The following is a 20,766-nucleotide window of genomic DNA, read 5'->3' as shown; positions in this document are numbered from 1 at the left end:
CTCACAACAAAGTGTTTCAATGCCTTGTTAGGGGTAGTAAGAGATATATAAATGCTATTTACAAATAAAATTACTTCGACATTGGACATCTGTATATTTCGAAATATTTGTGGGTTAAATGGTTTAAAGAAAAAAACAACTACCACAGCACATACTCCTTAGTGTCCATACACAAACTGTCGCACTTTGAACAAATCACTTTATTGAAATCTCTTAAACATGGCTATCATCACATTATGAGTGAGGTCCTACAGAAAATATTAAAATAAAAGCAAAAAACTGCAAAAAAGAGCATTCTGGGGTGAGACTCACCTTTGAAATTTATAGTAAATAGACAGGCGCAAAAGGAAAGTAAGCAATCAAATCATAGGTGAATGTATGTAGGAAACTATGCTCAAACTTGAACAGTGAAATACGTAGCACCAGGGAAATGAGGACAATGTCGGTGCTACCAACATAGTTGTGTTGTAACCCCAGATATGGTTATTAATTATTTTTTGTTGTAATTATTTTTGGTTTAAGCACATTTTTTACTAACATTGTGAGAATGTTTATGTCACGTTTTTATTAACTATTGCAAAATTTGGATGATAAAATTACTATTGGCGTCTTTGTAACCACGCCAATGATGAAATCTTTTCTCTATGTTTGACACGTGTCATGCAGGACACTATTTTTACTTAAGAATGGAAACTCAATGTATGGTCATGTGACCAAGACCTGAGAGAGGTCCAAACGCGTCCTTTTGTGCCCATTAAATTAGATTTACTGACATCCACGACTAGAGTGGCTCATTTCTTTACTGTAGGTTGGGTAAGAACTCTGTTTATACATTTAAGCAGCGGCGTCCGCATACACGAGCCCCGACCCAGTTGGAAGGTCGTTCGTTATACACCATTCCCGTTCGAAATATATATACACATATATATATATATATGTATATATATATATTATCTACTGGTGGTCGCCAGTAGATAGTTATAGTTAGGACCGTGTTTCCATAGGAAATCTCAAAATTCTATTTTGAATAACATTGGCGCCGGTTGACGAATCTTTGCGAAATTTTCAAAACTAATGGGGCGCTCCGCTCAGCTCCTACCCTGAAAGTCTCGGGGGGATTCGTCAAGCGGGGGCCGAGAAAAAAGGGGGGTCCCAAAACGTGTTTTCCCCATGCATTTTCCCATAGGACCTTTAGTCGAAGGTATAGCCCGAACGGCTGAACAGAATTACTTGAAATTTGACAGAGAGGTAGTCCTCAGGTCAGGGATGTGCCTTTTGCATATATGGAGTCAATCTGTTCATTAGTTCCTGAGAAAATTGCATTTAAAAGCACATACATATCTATAGCCGCGCACGCTAACGTGAGCGAGCGTAATTCTGATTGGTTGTTACATGTCAGTCAACGTTCGAATCGGTCGAAATCAGGAAGTGTCAGCCGCCATTTTGTTTGTTTTCAGTGCGAGAGTGGAAAAGGAAGGTGGCGAACGTGAAAAGGTAGAGAGTTCCTGACCCCCTAGCCTTTGTCAGGGGGTCCATGAAGGACCCCGAAGCCAGAAAAAAAACATTTACATTTATATTTTTTTTAAATCGCGGGGGTGCGCGCACCGTGCGCGCATGGTGAAAAACCATTAAAAAAAATGTTAAAAAAATGTAATACGTCGTTTATTGAAAAATAAATATATAAAAAAAATAATAATACATAAATAACTTAGCATTTAAAAAACCATACAAATTCACTGAAAAAACCATAGGTTTCACACACGTTATAGTTAGGAATTAGCATTTAAAAAACCTTGCAAATTCACTTAAAAAACCATAGGTTTCACACATGTTATAGTTAGGTGGATATTTCACTCGTAAAAAAACCAATGAAATTCCCCCGTTATAGTTACTTCAGATAACTATAACTCGCGCGACCGCCACTCTATCACAAGGATGATGTCATCAGTGATGTCAAGAGTGATGCCACTGACCATGTCATGAGTGATGTAATATGTGACGTCATGAGCAGAGGATTGCGGGCGCGCGAGTTATAGTTATCTGAAGTAACTATAACGGGGGAATTTCATTGGTTTTTTATGAGTGAAATATCCACCTAACTATAACATGTGTGAAACCTATGGTTTTTTAAGTGAATATATATATATATATATGTATGTATATATATGAGCCAAAATCCAACTTGTCAGAGAGTTTCAAATTTGCTGAAGCTTCTTAAGCAGGAAACGGACACCAAATTAGTGCTGTTGCTGTTTATTCGAATGCAAGAAATGTCGCCATGACGCGTTTCGGGCTCACAAGCCCTTGATCACATGACATGCCATTTGCTTTTTTCCATTTTTAAAGTGCTAGTGCTATAAATGACCATGAAGACAGACTATATGTCTTTCTTCCAACATATCGATTCACGGCATAATGCCAGATATCATGAGGCTATTTTACATCATATTTCAGATTTGAAAACAATTTCATGCACTTTTTTAATTACATTGAAGTGTGTAGTATAATTCCTCTGTTGGTACAAAAAAGTGAAGACAGGCTATATTTGTCTGTCTTCGTACATTCCGATTTACGGCTTAATGCCGAAAGACAGTTGTTATTTGCATCACAGTTTGATTGTAAACAATTCCACTCTCTGTATAAATACTATAAAAGCAATAAAAAAGTACAACGATGTTTATGTGCTGATATCGTGACCATGTGGCATAATAATGGGGCAGGAAATAAATATGAGGATATACAATTTAAGAGTGTTAAAAACATTCCTGACATAAAACACTCAAGATTAAAACTATTGTATACTGTTGAGATTACAATTCCTTATTGTTTCTTAAAATCTTACCATGTCCCATATTTGAAAAAGTCAGCGATATGTTGGGCTAGGTCATATGTTATAAAGTGCTAAAAATATGTGCAACACCTGAATAAGTAAAGTGCAAAAAGTGCTTGGAACTGTTTTAGAATAAAACAATTAAAATTCGGTGCTTAAAAAGACATATTCCTTTTTTAGCCAAAAACGGAAAAATATAGTTTCAAATTAAAATTAAAGAGAATCAGCTAGGATGCTAGGGGATACCTCAATATTGGAGACTGAAATGGAGTGTATAGGCCATCTAGCTTCATAATAGGTGCCTATTGTCTGGATTAATAGAATCCTGTTAATTGACAATTGCACATTATATTTCTAGAGCCAGGTATATAAGTCTTCGGTTGTATTAAGGCCATTTGGATACTTGCTAACGAACTCCAAAATATATTTTGTCTCCAGTTTCCTCAATTGGGCCTCTCTGTTACCCCCTCTTCTCAATGGTGGTATTGAATCCACAACATAATATTTGAGATCTTGTACAAGATTGTTGTGGACTTCCTTTATGTGTCGGGCCACAGGATAGCTTGGATCTGCATTGGCTACAGCTCTGGTGTGTTGAAGAATTCGCTTGTGGACTTGTAGCTTTGTGCTACCGATGTATTTCAATCCAAGCACATTCCAACACATAAATTGCATACTCTGATTTACAAGTCAGTGATTTGGAGATTGTGGTAGGGGCCAATTTGAATGGAGTTGTAAAGGTGTTTTTGTTTTGGCCCAGTCTGCAGGCTTTACATGAGAAGCATTTCTTAAAACCTTTAGAACTCGCTAGCCAGTTTTTGTTTACAGAGATTTCTGGGCTACTTTTGACTAAATAATCACGGATGATGGAGCCTTTCTATAAGTAATGACTGGATTAGCCGAGAGATGTTCACCAATTATTGGATCATTGCGCACGATGTGCCAATTTTTTCTTAGAACACGACTAATTATATCTCTTTGTTTGTTGTAAGTCATAATTATTCTTGGACTAGAAGTCTCCTTTGTGATTTGACTGGGAGTCTTAGGCGGTTCTGTGCTAGAAATGGAAAATAGCAATTCATCTCTGCACAGTTGGTTGGTTTTATTAAGGGCCGCCGAGATTGTGTGTGTAGAGTAGCCCCTCGCTAGAAAATGGTTTTTGCACTCTTCTTGTGCTTGAACCAGATCCTTGTCTCTGCTGCATATCCTGCGTAGTCGCAGCATTTCTCCGTGCGGAATGCTGTAAATAGTGTGTTTTTGATGGAAGCTGGAGGCATGTAGGATGGTGTTACCCGCTGTTGGCTTGCGGTATAATCTAGTCTCCAATTTATCATTGTGTATGAAAACTTCTACATCCAAAAAGCAAACCGAATGTTCACTGATATTGTAAGTGAGATGCAAGTTGATATCATTATCATTGAGCATGGAGATGAATGTTTCTGCACTATCCCTGTTGCCATGCCAAATCAAAAATAGGTCGTCTATGTATCTGACCCATTTGATTATGTGTTTATTGACTATATCCTCATACAGGGTATGTACTATTTCCTCTTCCCACCAGCCCATATGGAGGCAAGCATAACTTGGTGAAAAGCTTGCCCCCATAGCCACACCTCGAGTTTGCTGGTAGATTTGGTTCTGGAAGAGGAAATAGTTATTGTTTAAGCAAAATTCAGTCAAGGTTAGTAACATTTTGTTGTGATTAAGGAACTGACTTGGTCGTCTATCCAAAAAATGTTTTAGAGCTCGTATGCCATCTTTGTGGTGTATGCTTGTGTATAAACTTGACACATCTATAGTAATCAGTAGATACTCTTTACACCATTGACAATCATATATTTTTGTTAAAAAGTCTGTAGTGTCTTTTATATATGATGGTAAGGCTCTAACATGCTCCTGTAGAAATGAGTCAATGTAAATAGAGATGTTCTCCAACAAACTTTGTGTAGCCGAAATGATGGGTCTGCCCGGAGGCTTATTAATGTCCTTGTGGATCTTTGGGATGAAGTATATCACGGGCGTGACAGGATAGTCTTTTTTTAGAAATTTATATTCATCCGTGTTGATTAGACCTGCGGTTTTCCATGCTAGTAGGCGTTTAAAAAGCTTGTTTTGTGCTGCCACTAATGTTAGTTTGTTGCTTAATTTGTAGTATGACCTGTCATTCAATTGCAGCAAGGCCTCTTCCAAATATCGTTTTTTGGGCCGAAGCACAACATTGCCGCCTTTATCAGAGTTCCTTATGATAATGGAATCATCCTTTTGCAGTTTTTTCATCAGTTGGTAATACTGGTGCTGGCGTGCTTTTTGATGGTTGCAGATTTTCCAGGTTTTATGATTGAGCTTTTTTATTTCATTCAAAACTACTTCATGGAAAGCGTCGATGGAATCACGTGGGAGGATAGGGACAAAGGTTGATTTTAATTTGAGTCCAGAATTGATCGTGGCATTGGTTGTAATGGCTTGTTGCTCCAAGATTAGATTGATATTTTGCGAATCTAATGTTGGGGAATTGTCTGATTCGAGAGCTTGCATGTCACACAAGAGAGCGGTATCTGATACAGCTAAACCTTGCGGCAATTCATTAGTTGCCAAATTTGGAGTTGGAAGAGAGATTTTGGATTTTTGTAGACTGTGGAATTTTTTGAGTTTTAATTTCCGTATAAATTTATAGACGTCCACCCTTGTTTGTGTATACTGGAAATTGGATTCCGGACAAAACGACAGTCCTAAGGAAAGCAGTTGTTGTTCAGCTTCACTTAGATTGATATCGGAGAGACTGATGACTGATCTTTCATTGGGCATTTGGTAAGTTATTTCTGCCTCCAATTCTTTCTTGCCGGTTTCTTGTTGTTGTATTGGGGACGCATTGGTTCGTTTGCGCCTTGCTCTGCGTCTTTCTTTGCGTTTGATGTTTCTCCTTTTCCTCCTCTCATGTTTGTATTCCTGGGGCGTAAGTTGAAACGCCGTTCCTCTTGTAAAAAACCCATTTCTTCACTCAAGGAGTGTTTTGAGATACTGGAGGTTGTTGCTCCCCTGCTTTGTTCCACATCAGATTCGCTGTCTATGGCCGAGCTAAGGTCCGATACAGATGACGCCGTTGGTATTTCCATTGTTTGCCCCACTCTGTTATCAGGATTTGTTTGAAATCTAACTGTTTTGCACGGCATCTTGACAGCGTCATATTTGCGGGCAAAGATAAAGATCTGTCCTCTCTCATAATCAAGTTTGTCACGTTGAAACTTAAATGTTTTACGTTTTTTTATTATATCTTCTTCCTTTTTAAGTCTTGTGTTCATTTCTTCACGTAACTTAGACGAGCCAGTGCTGGTTTCCAAAGTCATGATCTGTTCGTTGATCTCATCGATTTTAATTTGTAATTCTGCTTTGTCGCTATCAGCATATTTGATGAGGATACACATTAGTTTTTTGGAAGCCTCCAAATTGCTCTCCGCCCACTCTCGCAACAAGTTCGGGTTAGGATTTTCATAACTTGGAGCGAGCATGATTCGGAGACCTTGTGGGATTCTGCCCACTTTTAGATATTTAGACAACGATCTGTGTTCCCACCATTTGGCTTGCTCTGTTTTCATGAGCTTTTCTAACTGTTTGTATAGATCCTTCAAATTTGATGGCTGGCTATGCTTTCCTGTGTCCGATACCAGTATCTGAACTTGGGAGTTGGGGTTCTCAGTAAACATAGCATCTGCGGCTTCCTCCCTACTACGTAGCATGTCGGCTGACATTTCAATTTGCAATAAAATATTCTTTGCGTGAGTTTTGGTAATTGCCTTGCTTGCAGCACACCTCTCACCAGACAATCTTGGCGTCTCCTACCTCGTACGGTACTTCTCAGACTCGTACACGTCCTACGACCCGGCCGGTTCCGCTGCACCGCCGTCAGTTGGTTGTTCCGCCGTCTGGAGGATACAAGATCTTTTCCTCACGGAAAGGGATTGCTTCCGGTTCACGTACCGAGATCGGCTTTGGCGTCCTGTTACCACATCGAAGGAGGGGGTCTGCTTATCCAAGTAAGCCGCCTTGGAAAATATGAGCCAAAATCCAACTTGTCAGAGAGTTTCAAATCTGCTGAAGCTTCTTAAGCAGGAAACGGACACCAAATTAGTGCTGTTGCTGTTTATTCGAATGCAAGAAATGCCGCCATGACGCGTTTCGGGCTCACAAGCCCTTGATCACATGACATGCCATTTGCTTTTTTCCATTTTTAAAGTGCTAGTGCTATAAATGACCATGAAGACAGACTTATATATATATTGAGAAAGGCTACTGTGACAGCCAAAACGCGTCTTTTCAGTTGCGGGGTCGAGGGAGACCCGACGAAATAAAATAAGCCTTATTCCAACAGTCTTGAGTGCGTTTCTTCTTCCGATGTGGAGCAGGATTGTATTTAGGGATATATATATATACATATATATATATATATATATATATATATATATATATATATATATATATATATATATATATATATATATATATATATATATTACCTACTGGCGGTCGCCAGTAGGTAGTTATAGTTACAACCTAGTTTCCATAGGAAAAGCATTTTTTGATTTGCTAATAACTTTGGCGTCGTTTGACAAATCTTTGCGAAATTCTCTCTAAAAAAAAAGTCTATCCAGGTCAGCTTATATCCTGAAAGTTTGGGGGTGATTCGTCAAGGGGGGGCTGAGAAAAAAGCAGGGTCCCAAAACGCGTTTCCCCATGTTAATTTCCATTGGAAATTTTGTGACGAGCTAAAGCCCGAACTGCTGAATGGAATTACCTCGAATTTGGCAGAAAGGTAGAGTTTGGTTCAGAAAGCAACCTTTTTTTTTAAAATGGTGTAAATCCGTTCAGTAGTTTTTGAGAAATGTAAAAAATAAGAGTAAAAAAATGTATTTCCCATAGGAAACTTTGTGCAAGGCTACAGCTGAAACTACTCAATAGAATTACCCCAAATTTGGCACAAAGGTAGTGCGTGTATCAGAAAGCGACCTTTTTTTAAATGGTGTAAATCCGTTCAGTAGTTGCTGAGAAATTAAAAAAATAAAAGTTTCGATATCTGGGCAGAGCCTTAGTCCCATGCACGAGCTTCACTGTGATTGGCTGTCAACACTCCAAACCAGGAAGTGTTGGCAGCCATCTTGAGGCTTGGTAGAAGCGAGTTGCTAGAAAACAGAGAAACAAAGGTAGAAAAGAGGAGAAGGGGGCAGGGTAGAAACCCCCTGGCCTCCTAGGCCTGCTCAGGGAATCCCAGAAGGAACCCCAGGGTAAAAAAAAATTTAAAATATAAAATAAACGGCGCAATTCGCGCTGGGTCGCGGGTGTCCGTGTTTTATTTTAATGAGACCCCGAGGCATCTGCTTATTACTTTGGTGTAGTTTGATGATTCTTTATGAAATTTTCCAAAAAGTTTCTCATTTTTGATCAGCTCCTATCTTGAAAGTTTAGGGGTGATTGGTCAAGGAGGGGCTGAGAAAAAAGGGGGGGGTGTCAAAACGTGTTTTCTCAATGCATTTTCTATAGGAAACTTTAGACAAGGCTCCAGGTCAAACTGCTGAACAGAATGTTTCCACATTTGGCAGGGAGAAAGGTCTTGGTCCAGAAAGTGCGGTTTTGTAGAAATGGTGTAAATCCGTTCAGTAGTTTGTGAGATAGTAAAGGAAAAATATATATATATATCTGGTCGGTGCCTAACTCCCGAGCATGAGCTTGCCTCTGATTGGCTGTTAACAATTCAAAGCAGGAAGTGTCCTCTGTTTGGCTGCTAATACTTCAAACCAGGAACTGTTAGCAGCAATCTTGTGCCTCGCATCTAGTGAAAATATAAAAGAAAGGTTCCGGGGGCAATTTAATATAGCGGAGCTCTGTGTAATGATGATTTGGACGCAGTGAAGGTTTAAGATTTATTAACAATAAAGGAGAAACAGGTGAGTGCCAGGCAGCACGACTTCCACTCCAGGACACCAGTAGGAAGATAACCCTTACACGCTCACTGTGCCCAAAATCACCACTTCGCAGCTATGCCTTTAGAATCCAGTCTGTCGGCTTGCAGCTGTCTACCTTTGCAAGCTAGGACGCTGCTGTCCCTCTACCTCTGCGAGCTACTATGCTGCTGTTCCTTTGGGAGCGGACTGCTCGTAGTTCTGCCTCTGTGAGTCGAGCGGGCGGGCCGCAGTTGTCTCTCTGCGAGCCTGAGTACAAACTGTTTATAGGTCACACTATATGAGCATTGCCATTGCCATTTTGTGATTCACTCCGTCAGCTGGCATCTGTCCGAGGCATTTCTGAAAACATATTGGATCTCTTTCTCTGAGAGATACCCCTTTCACGCTGTAACTCCCCTCATTAGCAGGTAACGCACCCTCTTCCCACATCACCAGCAAACCCCCAACAACCTTCTTGGGCCCGGAGGTGTCCCTCTATGAACTATTAATAAAAAGATGCTTGTGAGGTTGGAGAAATAAGAATCTTAGTCATGTATAGATTTACATATAAAACATTTTATTAAAACAAAACAACAAATAAAACTTTGTACAGCTGTGGCGTGTCATCACTGGTCCATTTGTGGTTCACAGCCTGCAAGACAAAAAGAAAGATAAGATGGTGCGTCATGCATCCAGCAAAGGAGATAGAGAGAGAGAAAGATTGAGAGATAGGAAGAGAGAGAGAGAGGAAGAGAGAAAGAGTGAGAGAGAGAGGAAGACAGAGAAAGAGAGATAGAGAAAGAGAGAAAGAGAGAAAGAGTAAGATACAAATAAGAGAGAAAGAGGAAGACAGAGTGGAAGACAATGAGAGAAACAGTGTGAGAGAGAGGAAGAGAGAGAGATAAAGAGAGAGAGGAAGAGAGAGAGAGAAAAAGTGAGAGAGGAAGCGAGTGAAAGAGTGAGAGAGAGGAAGAGAGAAAGAAAGAATGAGAGAGAGCAGAAGAGACAGAGAAAGAGAGAAAGTGTGAGAGAGAGAAAGGAAGAGATAGAGAGGGAGTGTTGACACTGGAGAAAATGTTCGCAGCTCACCTTTGTGTCACCGGTGTGGCTCCAACCACGTGCCGGGTCATAGTGCACCCTCAGTTTAGTGATCTGAAAGATAGTACAGATTTAGTTCTTGCAGAGTACATACAACTGCACACATGTAATTCTCTGTTTCAAGGAAGAGAGAAAGAGAGAAACAGTGTGAGAGAGAGGAAGAGAGAGATAGAAAGAGTGAGGAAGAGGGAGAGAGAAAGTGAGAGAGGAAGAGAGAAAGAGTGAGAGAGAGGAAGACAGACAAAGAGAGAATGAGTGAGAGAGAGAGGAGGAGAAAGATACAAGGAAGATAGAAAGAGAGAAACAGTGTGAGAGAAAGGAAGAGAGAGAGATAGAGTGAGAGAGAGGAAGAGAAAACGAAAGAATGAGAGAAGCTTCTCCCACAAACCAGAGGTGACTGCCCGCTGCTGCGGAAAGAAGTCTCTCTGCTCACTTTCTGCCACCGGCGTGTGTGTAAGAGGGTCCACCACATGCTGAAGGAACTTGGTTATGTGTTGAGGATGGCCACGCATCATCGCAGATTTTTTGCGCATTCAGCTTTGGTGGTGTTGGGGGGGTTAGTGAACGTCGATTCGTGATTCACAGCCTGTTAGATAAAAAGCAAGATAAGATTGTGCGTCATGCGTCCGTCAAAGGAGAGAGGAAGAGAGATAGAGAAAGAAAGAAAGAGTGAGCAGAAGACAGAGAGAAAGAGACAAACAGTGAGAGTGAGTGAAAGAGAGAGAGAGAGAAAAAGAAAGAAAGTGAGAAGAAGACAGAGAGAAAGAGTGAGAAAGACAAAGAGAGAGAGAGAGAAACAGTGAGAGAGAGAGGAAGACAGAGAGAAAGAGTGTGAGAAACAGAGGAATAGTGAGAGAGAGAGAGAAACAGAGAGAGAGGAAGAGATAGAGAGAGAAAGAGACAAACAGTGTAAGAGGAAGAGGGAGATAGAAAGAGTGTGAGGGAGAGAAAGGAAGAGATGAGGAGGGACACTGAGTGCCCACAGTGTGTACAAAACCATCACAGCTTACCTTTACACCACCGCTCTGTCTCCAACCACATGCCGCGAACTAGTGGAACTCTCAAGCTCCCACATCTGAAAGATAGAACAGAATTAGTAATGGCAGAGCAGCGTTGGATTAGGACTCAAAATCGGCCCGGGCACGCCAAAACAAAAGTGCCCCACATTTGCATATTGCCTTTCCTCTAAACACTCCTTCAGGGAAATTTTATTTAGAAAAGGGGCGTGGGGGAGATACAAAAAAATGCACGGATTCGTTTACACTGGTGACTTAAAAACTAGGGGTGGGCGGAATTTGTGAAATTCACATTCGCAAATTATCGTGAAAATGTTAAAAATCTACGCAAACACGCGGAAATATCGCGAAGATGCGGACGTTTTTTTCCCACCCGTTCGCGGCTCACCAACTTACCCATGCGGTTGCTCGCGGGCACGGCCATCTTGTTTTCACTTATCTCGCTGTGCATGATCGCGAGAAGAAAGACATGATCGCGCGACGAATGACGTTACTGCGGGCGCGAACTGTCGCGAGACAGCGCAAATGGCTACCAACAATCCAACATCTCGTGGAGAACGCGACCGGATCGGGAAAACTTGTCGGCGAACGCGGGGATTCAGGTAAGGCGATCGCACGCACGCGAGAATGTATTATTTTACAGCGCGAGCAAGCAAAAAATTTCCGGTAAAATGCGGATTGCGGAAATTTTGACATTTTCGCGCTCTCCGCGGAACACGGAAATGTCAAATTATCGCAATTTCCACAAGCGGAACGGAATTTTAGCCCAGGCCTATTAAAACAATGTGTCCACATCTGCTCAGGCCCCCTGTCCTGCTAGGTATGCATACATTAATGGGCAGCCCTGCGAGAGAAAGAAATTGACACCTCTGCCTGTTGCTAAACGTGAGGTAATAATGACACCCATCTGCCTCCAGAAAGGCCATTCAGACACCCACTGGGCTGCTGGCTGTATCCAAACAACAGCGATACCGCCCAAATCTGCCTCTCAGACTGCTCTAAAAAGCAGCCCACAGTTGGAACTCGGCACCGGCTCCTCCGGCATTGCACCAGTGCCTGCGTTACCAATCCGATGCTGTGGCAGAGTATATACGAGGGCGTACGCCTAAACCTCTGCTGTCTTTCTGCATTCAGGCTGCTGTACCCCATCCACTCCCGCCGCCCAGAGGTATCTGCCCGACGCTGCGCACCAAGGCCTCACTGCTCACCTTTTCGCAGTCACGGCACCCTCCACATCATGCAGATCCGTTCTGCAAGTTTATAGGTCTCACATTTGGAATTGAGTCTTGATATCGCCATGGCAGAGGACATACTAGTGCACCTATCATCATCGCAGGTTGTACACCCGCTCAGTGCTTGCGATGCTACTAACTCAGTGAGAAGTGAGGCCATGCACATGGTGGTAGGCCCTCGCTGTTGGGCTCAGGCCTACACTGCGGTGCAGCAGAGCACACAAAACATCAACTGTCCGGACCACCGGGACAGGCCATCACCATGGCGGTGTGACTGTGCCAGCCGCAGTGCATGTGTTGCGAGCAACTCTAAAATGGCGTAGAGCACGTGCCCCTGGTCTTTTTTATTAGTAGGGTCACATGTCCTGTGATGCCTGTGCTGCATGGGTGTGGGTATATACCAGCCATGAGGGAGTGGCTGTGGCGGGTGGCGGTGTTGGAGTGCTACCGTCACCCGGGTTGCAATCACCAAAGTGTCACTCTGTGAGCCAAGTACAACAATATGGCTAACATGGAAGGTGCGGGGAATTACTGAGCCTATATGCATCCATAGTTCCACACAAGAAAGATGTTGGACATGAGACATCTGTGTGGATATGAATGTTTATTGCACATTCAGTGGAGTGTTGCAGCTGTAGCAATACAGGGCCATGGAAAGTTGAAGTTTCCGTTTTTGGCACATAGAGGGCAGCAATTAGAGACAAGCTTGTTGTCGGAGTTAGGCTGCGCCAACATACGTACTTATACAATCACTGCGATGATCCTCACGCACTTATAAATTAATTATACACTCTGCTTGCAGTACTCTAATGATGCAGTCTCTACATACGTACTTGTACAATGACCGAGACAAAGTTACATAACTAACGTTTTCCCCCACTTTCAAAGGTAAGATGGTTGCATACGCTGTCCAGAGCACTATGTAATGTGGTAGGGCCTAAGGGCAGCATGTTGCATACATAATGAACACACAGACACAGATAGATAGTGGAACTGGGTACGGGCACGTGCGCTCAACTCTTTTTTATTACCAGGGTCACATGTCCAGTGATGTCTGTGGTTGATGCGTGTGGGGTGATTGTAAGCCAACTCTCCGGGAATGGTTGGTGCTGGAAACAAGTACAACAGTAATCATTGGATTAGACACAGAGATTTGATCATAAAGGGTCAATGATTTGTGCTGCACTAAGGTACGGGTACCAGATATGAAATCATACAGATAAGATTTTATCGTAAAGGGTTCACGACTTGTGATACACTGAGGTAGGACAGCAGATGTGAAATTATACACAAAATATTGTACCAGAAAGGGTGCATGAGTTGTGCTGCACTGAGATAGGGGCATCAGAAGCATTTAGCATCTGCGCAGCCAGCGATGATGCATGATGCGGGCGAGCCACAGAATTGAGCCCTGCTATCACTAGTGAACATCGAAGGCAGTAGTCAGCACAGACATCGAGGAATGTTTTTAGTCACTTCCTCTTGACAAAGTTCAAGGACATAGAGTACAATTCTCTCTAATTAATAAATCATGTTTCAATTTAAATTGTGAGCTCTGCTGACCACAGTGTAGGTATATGGAACAAAAGATGAAACATTTATGGAATACACTGAGGAAATCTTGGTTGTTCTGAGTACAGTTGTAAAGTACGGTATTCTGAAGCTAGAATCGGAACTGGTCGTTCATCATATCGTCTACCTTTTTCAGTAGGGAAGAGCTGTGGAAAACAACGAGCTTCCAAATTTGTTTCCCACACACTCATGGGAGTTCTTTTTGCTTTTTTCATCTGGAACAATTCAATAGTATGTCCTATCAGTTCTTTTGAATGTAGAGGATGTGTAGTATAATGTTCATACATTTGTTCTTTTCTTGAATTGTCCACTTGAAATTTGTGTTTCATCTTCTAAAGTCATTTCTTCTCCTTCTACATTTACACTTTTATAGTAAATATTGTTTTGCACCGGATATAATGTAGCCTTTTGGACTTTCCTGACATTTACTAACTCTTGCTATATTTTCTGAATCTTTGTGGGTACACTATTAACAAGAATGACTACAGGTTCAGTATCGTCTCTTACATTAACAGTTTCAACATTTTTCTTAAAATCTAAAGGTAAATACACAACTCTTCCTTTTAAACCTCTTTATAGATCTGTTGAAGGCAGCTTACCTGTTTTAGTCTGCATACGAATTATAGCCTGAAAAGGGTGCACAGATTTTACAAGGATGGCCTTATATGTATTTAAATCTGTCAGTTTAGGAGGTATAGCAACTAATTCTAAGTCATTATGGACAGCTCTAGCTGGCATTTTGTTTTCTTCTGATTTATTGTAACAATATTTACAAATACATTGTACAGTACCTAACTTAAAACGACCTTCCACAAACAGATAAGCAGCAAATTCTTTCCATTTGTGAATGTATCTCTAGCAATTTCAGCTGCAATAGTTTTTTCTTGATTAATCTCTTCATTCAACATTTGGAGATAATTTGGAAAAATTGTACATTCAATGCTATCTTTACATGCATTGAAAGAATCTTCATAGCAGTCAAAATCTCCAAGTAATTTCATTTCAGTCCGCCAAGGTTTGAAGAGTTGCAGAAGAGCTAAATAGAAAAACTCTCTCTTATCTGAGGTATCACAACTTGATTTCCTGTGATTAATCACATTTCCTTTGGCATGCTTCACCAAACATCCATCAGATCCAATTACAGCATACTTTCCTTCATTTATCTTTTCTGTAACATTTTTTTAAAACTATAATGTTGCAGTATTTCATATAGACATATGTTTTCCAAGTATGGACTTCTATCTGGATAGTATGCGAGGAACAGCAATTGAGTTATCTGCAACATATTGTATGTCCATATTTGCATTTCACATCTTCAAAATCACCGGATTGTAATCATTAATGTACTTCAAATCTTCTGTTCTTTTTATATAACAAGTATTTGGTTGATTTTCGAGTGATAGTAAGCCTCACTGCTGACATAAAACTGTTCACTCTTCCTTGCGATGACTTATGGTACACTGAGTTAGTAGTACCTTTGGCGCTCAGCGCATACGTACCCTGCGATGATGCGTGGTCCGGGAGGGCCACACCCGGACCAATGTCTTTTGTTTATTGAATTCTGCCTCAATAAGGCCATGTGGCGAGGACTTATGGTGCACTGAGTTAGTAGTACCTTTGGCGCTCAGCGTGTACATACCCTGTGATGATGCGTTGTCCGGGAGGACCGCACTCAGACCAATGTCTTTTGTCTATTGAATTCTGCCTCAGTAAGGCCATGTGGCGAGGACTTATGGTGCACTAAGTTAGTAGTACCTTTGGCGCTCAGTGTGTACATACCCTGTGATGATGCGTTGTCCAGGAGGACCGCACTCGGACCAATGTCTTTTGTCTATTGAATTCTGCCTCAGTAAGGCCACGTGGCGATGACTTGTGGTGCACTGAGTTAGAAGTACCTTTGGCGCTCAGCGTGTACGTAACCTGCGATGATGTGTGGTCCGGGGGGGGCCGCACTTGGAGCAATGTCTTTTGTCTATTGAATTCTGCCTCAGTAAGGCCATGTGGCGATGACTTATGGTGCACTGAGTTAGTGGTACCTTTGGCACTGAGCGTGGACTACCCTGCGATGATGCGTGGTCTGGGGGGGCCGCACTCGGAGCAATGTCTTTTGTCTATTGAATTCTGCCTAAATAAGGCCATGTGGTGATGACTTGTGGTGCACTGAGTTAGTGGCACCTACAGCACTCAGCATGGGTGCACCTTGCGATGATGCATGGTCCGAGAGGCCCGCACTGGGAGCAATGTATCTTGCGTACTGTACTGCGTCATCTGCAATCACTACTCCATCTGAATTGTGATGCCTGCTGTCCCCAGTGTAGATCGAAGGTAGTAGTCTGTCCAGACATAAGTCTGCTGTGCTGTGCTGCTGGGTTCGCAGTGGGCCTGTGTCGAGGAGACCCGCGTTCATGGCGGCAGCCACGTGGCAGGGTGAGGCCCGCCGCTCTGGCAGACTCGTTGGTCTTCACAGTTCACAAGTGAACCACGCCCAGAGCCCCGGCTTAATTATTAATACTCCTACGCTGGAGTGGCGTACGTTGAACCAGCCCACTGCGCTTCCGCTTCCATGGGAGGACAACACAACCACATGTTCGAGATCTTCCCCGCTGCCTGAGGTAACATGGTTGCGTCTATTGTGCACAACACTACAAGCACCAGCAGTATATGTACAGATAGAGAGGTTTATGATCTGTATAGTGAGGTCTGTCCAGCACATCACCGCTACGCTTGGTATTGTGTGCATTATTATTATTGATGGATGAGTTGCGTCCTTCACATACATTTGCTTGCCATATCTGCCAACATTCAGGTATTGTGTGGCTGAGGGACCATGCCATTTTTGGAAGATCCGCTGTCCTGTTCTGCGCTGCCTCGGTGGTAGTAGGGAGGGGGGTGGTCCAGGGGGGATGTCCTGAGGCTGGTGGCGGTGAGTGGTGTGGTCGTCATGGGTGTTTGAACTGCGTGATCAGTAACTCTATGACATATGTTGCGCTTTAGATGTGGTTCTGGGCAGCGATCCCTTTCACATTGTAGGTAGTCTTCTTGGTTTGCACCAGTAAAATGCAGATGTTAGACACCTACTGCAAACGTGGCTTATTCCCTGTTTTTGGATTGCACCCCAGATTTGGCTGCTCGTTGAAAATATCGGGAACTGGTGCTTTTGTGTTAACTTTTGCATGGAGACGTCTACTCTGTATATTATTACTGTTAGTTGTTGTTAACCCTGGGCGTAGTTCGTGTACTAGTACTACGCGTAGCTACGCGAAGTGCACTTCGCACTACGCAAGCTACGTGTAGTATTGAGGGTAGCAGTTACAACAAGGTACACCCTCCATCGGTGACTCTCAGCTGCAGTGACTTTTGCATACAGCCAGTGATCAAGGGCAAAGGAGCCCGAAACTAGTTTGGCAGTGTCACCGATGGAGGGTGTACCTTGTTGTAACTGCTACCCTCAATAAAGAAAGGATAAATCCTCACCTGTGTTGGCGTCTCCATAGGAGGGCAACCTGGAGTTTGTTTGCATTTACAGCGGCGCGCCTCGCCGCGGAGACGCCCCGCCGCTAACCCCAGCGGGCCGGGCACAACAGTTCAAGTGTGCTGTTTGGAGGTGAGGAGCCTCGATTGCGGGACTTTAATATGGGCAGTTCTTCAATGTTTCCCCTCTTGAGGACCCACTATGGGGAAAGAAAATTGTTGTGCATGGAGTCCGTTTCATAATCACACAGCATCCATTGTGGAGAGGTAGAAGGACTTCAAGACCCAGAATGCATACCTGCAAGAAAATCCCATGAGGGTGGGGTCAAGTGTTAAAATAGTCCTCTCAGCTGCAGTGACTTTTGCATACAGCCAGTGATCAAGGGCAAAGGAGCCCGAAACTAGTTTGGCAGTGTCACCGATGGAGGGTGTACCTTGTTGTAACTGCTACCCTCAATAAAGAAAGGATAAATCCTCACCTGTGTTGGCGTCTCCATAGCAGGGCAACCTGGAGTTTGTTTGCATTTACAGCGGCGCGCCTCGCCGCGGAGACGCCCCGCCGCTAACCCCAGCGGGCCGGGCACAACAGTTCAAGTGTGCTGTTTGGAGGTGAGGAGCCACGATTGCGGGACTTTAATATGGGCAGTTCTTCAATGTTCCCCCTCTTGAGGACCCACTATGGGGAAAGAAAATTGTTGTGCATGGAGTCCGTTTCATAATCACACAGCATCCATTGTGGAGAGGTACAAGGACTTCAAGACCCAGAAAGCATACCTGCAAGAAAATCCCATGAGGGTGGGGTCAAGTGTTAAAATAGTCCTCTCAGCTGCAGTGACTTTTGCATACAGCCAGTGATCAAGGGCAAAGGAGCCCGAAACTAGTTTGGCAGTGTCACCGATGGAGGGTGTACCTTGTTGTAACTGCTACCCTCAATAAAGAAAGGATAAATCCTCACCTGTGTTGGCGTCTCCATAGCAGGGCAACCTGGAGTTTGTTCGCATTTACAGCGGCGCGCCTCGCCACGGAGACGCCCCGCGGCTAACCCCAGCGGGCCGGGCACAACAGTTCAAGTGTGCTGTTTGGAGGTGAGGAGCCACGATTGCGGGACTTTAATATGGGCAGTTCTTCAATGTTCCCCCTCTTGAGGACCCACTATGGGGAAAGAAAATTGTCGTGCATGGAGTCCGTTTCATAATCACACAGCATCCATTGTGGAGAGGTACAAGGACTTCAAGACCCAGAAAGCATACCTGCAAGAAAATCCCATGAGGGTGGGGTCAAGTGTTAAAATAGTCCTCTCAGCTGCAGTGACTTTTGCATACAGCCAGTGATCAAGGGCAAAGGAGCCCGAAACTAGTTTGGCAGTGTCACCGATGGAGGGTGTACCTTGTTGTAACTGCTACCCTCAATAAAGAAAGGATAAATCCTCACCTGTGTTGGCGTCTCCATAGCAGGGCAACCTGGAGTTTGTTTGCATTTACAGCGGCGCGCCTCGCCGCGGAGACGCCCCGCCGCTAACCCCAGCGGGCCGGGCACAACAGTTCAAGTGTGCTGTTTGGAGGTGAGGAGCCACGATTGCGGGACTTTAATATGGGCAGTTCTTCAATGTTCCCCCTCTTGAGGACCCACTATGGGGAAAGAAAATTGTTGTGCATGGAGTCCGTTTCATAATCACACAGCATCCATTGTGGAGAGGTACAAGGACTTCAAGACCCAGAAAGCATCCCTGCAAGAAAATCCCATGAGGGTGGGGTCAAGTGTTAAAATAGTCCTCTCAGCTGCAGTGACTTTTGCATACAGCCAGTGATCAAGGGCAAATGAGCCCGAAACTAGTTTGGCAGTGTCACCGATGGAGGGTGTACCTTGTTGTAACTGCTACCCTCAATAAAGAAAGGATACATCCTCACCTGTGTTGGCGTCTCCATAGCAGGGCAACCTGGAGTTTGTTTGCATATATATATATAGATATATATATATATATATATTACCTACTGGCGGTCGCCAGTAGGTAGTTATAGTTAGGACCCCTTTTCCATAGGAAAACCTCAACATTCTATTTTGAATAACTTTGGCGCCGGTCGATGAATCCTCGCGAATTTCTCAAAATAGGTGGGGCGCTACGCTCCGCTCCTACCCTGAAAGTCTCGGGGGGATTCGTCAAGCGGGGGCTGAGATAAAAGGGGGGTCCCAAAACGCGTTTTTCCCATGCATTTTTCCATAGGACCTTTAGAACGAGCTACAGCCCGAACGGCTGAACAGAATTACTAGAAATTTGGCAGAGAGGTAGTCCCTAGGTCAAGGAAGTGCCTTTTGTAGGTTTGGTGTAAATCTGTTCAGTAGATTCTGAGAAAATAGCCTTTAAATCAATATATATATCTGAGCCCGCTTACGGTACGCTTACCGTACGCTTACCGTAAGCGTACGGTGGCGTGCGCGAGCGCGATTCTGATTGGCTCTTAGATCTTAGTAAACATTCGAATCGGCCGAAACCAGGAAGCGGCGGCCGCCATTTTGTCTCTCGCACTGAGTGTTGTTTATCAAACGAGATGGCCAAAAACATGTTACGGGGCTGTTTTGACAACTCCCTCCCACATAGTCATGTTGAGGGAGTCCCCAAACATCCCCCAAGAGCAAAAACGGTTTTATTTTTTTTTCGGCAATTTCGCCGAGTACGCTTACCGTACGCTTACCGTAAGCGTACGGTAAAAAAAAAAAAAAAAAAAAACACTATCCACACTTACCCCACCCCCTGTGCTTTTGGTGGCCGTAGGCCACCAAATGTACAGGGCTTATTAATAGGTAAAAAAAACTAAATTTTGGCAACATGAAATTATAAAATCGAAATAAAAAAAACACTATCCACATTGACCCCACCCCCTGTGCTTTTGGTGGCCGAAGGCCACCAAATGTACAGGGCTTATTAAAGTTGATAAAAACCGTGCACGGAACGAACTGCGTTAAGTGGGCGCGCACGCCTCGAATGGCGTAAAGTAACTTAGCATTTAAAAAACCGTACAAATTCACTGAAAAAACCATAGGTTTCACACACGTTATAGTTAGGAATTAGCATTTAAAAAACCTTGCAAATTCACTGAAAAAACCATAGGTTTCACACATGTTATAGTTAGCGGAAATTTTACTGATAAAAAACCAGTGAAATTGCCCCGTTATAGTTAGTGCTGGCAACTATAACTCACGCGACCGCAATCTTCTGCTGATGACATATGTGTCTTTATGAAAAAAAAATATTTGTAATATATGTATAGCTAAAAATGTATGGAAGAAGACATGGGCAAATAAGTGTCTAAATACAGTATTAGCATCAGCAGAGGATTGCGGTCGCGTGAGTTATAGTTGCCAGCACTAACTATAACGGGGCAATTTCACTGGTTTTTTATCAGTAAAATTTCCGCTAACTATAACATGTGTGAAACCTATGGTTTTTTCAGTGAATATATATATATATATATATATATATATATATATATATATATATATATATATATCCTCTTGCTTGGTTCCACCGTTCCACCATTGCCGGGTGTCTGCAGCGCTCCTCGTGGGTGCTTGTCCCTGGGCCCTGCGGCAGAACCACGCCGCTTCAAATCCACACA

This window comes from Triturus cristatus, chromosome 7 (assembly GCF_964204655.1).
Source record: "Triturus cristatus chromosome 7, aTriCri1.1, whole genome shotgun sequence".
Lineage (NCBI taxonomy): Eukaryota > Metazoa > Chordata > Amphibia > Caudata > Salamandridae > Triturus > Triturus cristatus.
The sequence above is the reverse complement of the archived record's forward strand: the minus strand, read 5'-3'. Positions refer to the sequence as shown.